The 2862-nt window shown below is 32.9% G+C and overlaps 1 non-coding gene across 1 annotated transcript; it reads right to left on the bottom strand.

Moving 5' to 3' along the window:
• Positions 1–1458: 1458 nt before the first annotated feature.
• Positions 1459–1571, bottom strand: Trnal-caa. Its single transcript has 2 exons — positions 1534–1571; positions 1459–1503 (listed from the first exon to the last, which is right to left on the bottom strand). It is a non-coding gene; the product is annotated as a tRNA-Leu (tRNA).
• Between the last annotated feature and the right edge of the window lie 1291 nt (positions 1572–2862).

The following is a 2862-nucleotide window of genomic DNA, read 5'->3' as shown; positions in this document are numbered from 1 at the left end:
CGAAATATGTTTTTTATATTTATTTATGCGGAAAGCGTTTCATCCAGGCCTTTTTTTATACGCTAACTTTAATAACTATAAATGCAAGACATTCATTTGTTTTGGAACACATCCCTGCTTCCATCATCCCAAAAATCTCGAGCCGTGTCGATGTTTAATTTTGATATTTCTGATTGATAGATATACCAATGCGTGACACGTCAACACGTGTCGTTTTATTGGTCGGTTAAAACCAACGTTTTAACCGACCAATAAAACGACACGGAGTCGTCTCGTCCTTTTAGTCTCATTATAAGCACACTAGAATTCTAAATTTAAATAATATTTTCGAAGTATTCTATTTTTAAAATCTTATAATACCAACTAATATCTAACTTAAAACTGTACATAAAAACGTGCCATAACCAGACACAGTACTATAATTATGCAGACGACCTTTGCAAACTGTGCTCTGCTATTCAGCATAAACAAAATGGTGTTGACCTTACATTGGAGTAGATAAAAGTAGTAGCAAACTATCCCGGCTCGTGTACCAGATCATCGCTTCGTGAATTGTTTGGTTCTGCGGAGGTCCAACTATTCTCACTTTATAGTTCGCGCTTAATTCCTTCTTAGTGGTGGGGTTTTAATATCTCCTTCATCATTAATTGACAAGTTAAAAAATAAAAGTCTCATTATCAATTGTATTGTATTTTCATTTTTAGTATTAATTTAAGTATTTGCGAAAGTTAGTGAATAAGTCAAGAAGTTTGTTAGAAGCAAAAACTGCTTAATAGATTTGAATGGATAGTGTATCGAACCTATGATCTTTATTTCCATTCACTCTACAGCTACGACGTACCAACATCAAATACTCGCGCTTACATCGCTCAAAATCAATACATTTTAATTAACTCGCTGAACTCCAGTTCTTAAGCGAGTATCAAATTGATCCGGTTTTTATTCGGCATTAAAGGTAAGCCTGTTGACGTGTATGCCGGTATTAACCATGTCAGAACACGGCTTTATGCCGTTATGGACTATTCTAAATGCCATTTTATCTCGTTTCATTATGTGATGAAAAGATAATATTTTAATTGGTGTTAACGAGTCATTTTTTTGCTATTTTTGGTACATTGTGTCGTTAACTTTGTTTGGTAAATAGTTGACGCCAATATGGTATCTTCTACATAAATAAGCAGCCGTCATCATGACTATTTAAAACCACGGCTAAACAGATTTTGATGTTTTTCACTCTTAATGTAAAGGAACTTCCATAAGTATGTAGGCTATAAAAATATCAAGAATAAAAATATATGGTAAGTAATACAAATAAAATGCCAAGAGTAAAATTAATAGAGAAGATAATTAATTTTCTATTTTTTTTTATCATAGCTATTATAAATATTGCATAAAAATAATATAATTTATCAAAATAAACATATTAATAATATCCCAAAATAAAAAACCAAAAAGTTTTGTCAGAAGTGGGATTCGAACCCACGCCCTCAGAGAGGACCAGAACAACTCGACCTATTAGATAGGTAAGGAAACCTTGAGTCTGGCGCCTTAGACCGCTCGGCCATCCTGACGATTGGTAGCGCTGCCGAAATTACTGGCCACCTTCTGATAAAACATCTTATCATAATATTTTGAATTTTGATAAGTTGAAGATCAATAGAGCAATGAAAGCAATATTTTGTTTTCACATTTTTTATCACATTGCCAGTTGCAATTGATAGTAATGCAGAGCAGTTCAAGTTTATTCTTTCTAATTATAGAACGGTAGAGTAGCGTAATGTTATTAATAAAATATTAAAAGTCTTGAGTTGTGTTCAATGTAAAATTATTGTCAATCGATTTTTTAAAGTAAATGACTTAATCTGCGCTGACAGCCAGTACGAAAATCTTTATTAGAAAAATAGTATTACAAATTTTACAGTAAATAAAACCCACTCAATTTTCGGTTTCGTTCTACAAATCCCACAATAAACACAAAACTAACACTCAATTTTCGGTTTCGAGCAGACAGTTGTCCGCCCTAACCATCACATCTATTTAGATGGGCCGATATCCTGTTGATCCTGATAATAGCTAGCACCCTCAGGACGATTGTCTCAACGGGTCCATCGAATAATCGAATCAACATTAATTGTTTAAGTGAATAGTTCTAGATTGAGTTAAAACTCAATTGGACTTTGGAATGGTTTGTTGACAAGGTTTGAATTTTAGTTTCGACAATTTTATTTATTCAATAATTATTATTAAAGTGAAATATCTTATAAGACAGCAAATAATTGCAGGCGAGAACTGGCAGGGTTAAAGTTTGTTGTTCTTGCTAGTACATATGCCAGAAAAATCAACATCATACGCAAAATCGAAATAAAATGGAATAATTTATTTGATCCTATAAAAAGTTATACATTATTTAGATTGCGTCAATTAGTCTACCACCAGTTCGGAAAGCAGTTTTCACCAGAGAAGAATGAGCAACAAACTCTGGTATAGCTCTTTTCAAAATTAGTTACGATGAGAATAAATTTTGTACCCATTTTTAAGCATATTGGCCGACGAACGAGTGTCGGATTTGGCATAATTAAAGTTGATATAGAAGCGTGCAGGAAGATCAAATGTATGTGTAATATGTGTTACAAGTAATATATTGAATTCGACTGTCGAATTTTGACCACTGGACGACCACTAGTTCCAATAAATTCACATGTCAAAATCACGATATATTCTATCTCTGAAAATTTCCGCTCCAATTAATGCTACCTCTAAATCCGTAAACACTATCTTGTATCCTCTAAATTCGAGAATCAATATTTCTAAAAATCTCTAAATCCGTAAACACTTACTCTTGTATCCCCTTAATTCTAGAAT

The sequence above is a fragment of the Manduca sexta genome, unplaced genomic scaffold, assembly GCF_014839805.1.
Source record: "Manduca sexta isolate Smith_Timp_Sample1 unplaced genomic scaffold, JHU_Msex_v1.0 HiC_scaffold_2867, whole genome shotgun sequence".
Taxonomy (NCBI): domain Eukaryota; kingdom Metazoa; phylum Arthropoda; class Insecta; order Lepidoptera; family Sphingidae; genus Manduca; species Manduca sexta.
Note: the sequence above shows the minus strand (reverse complement) of the source record. Positions and strands in the feature narration are given on the sequence as shown.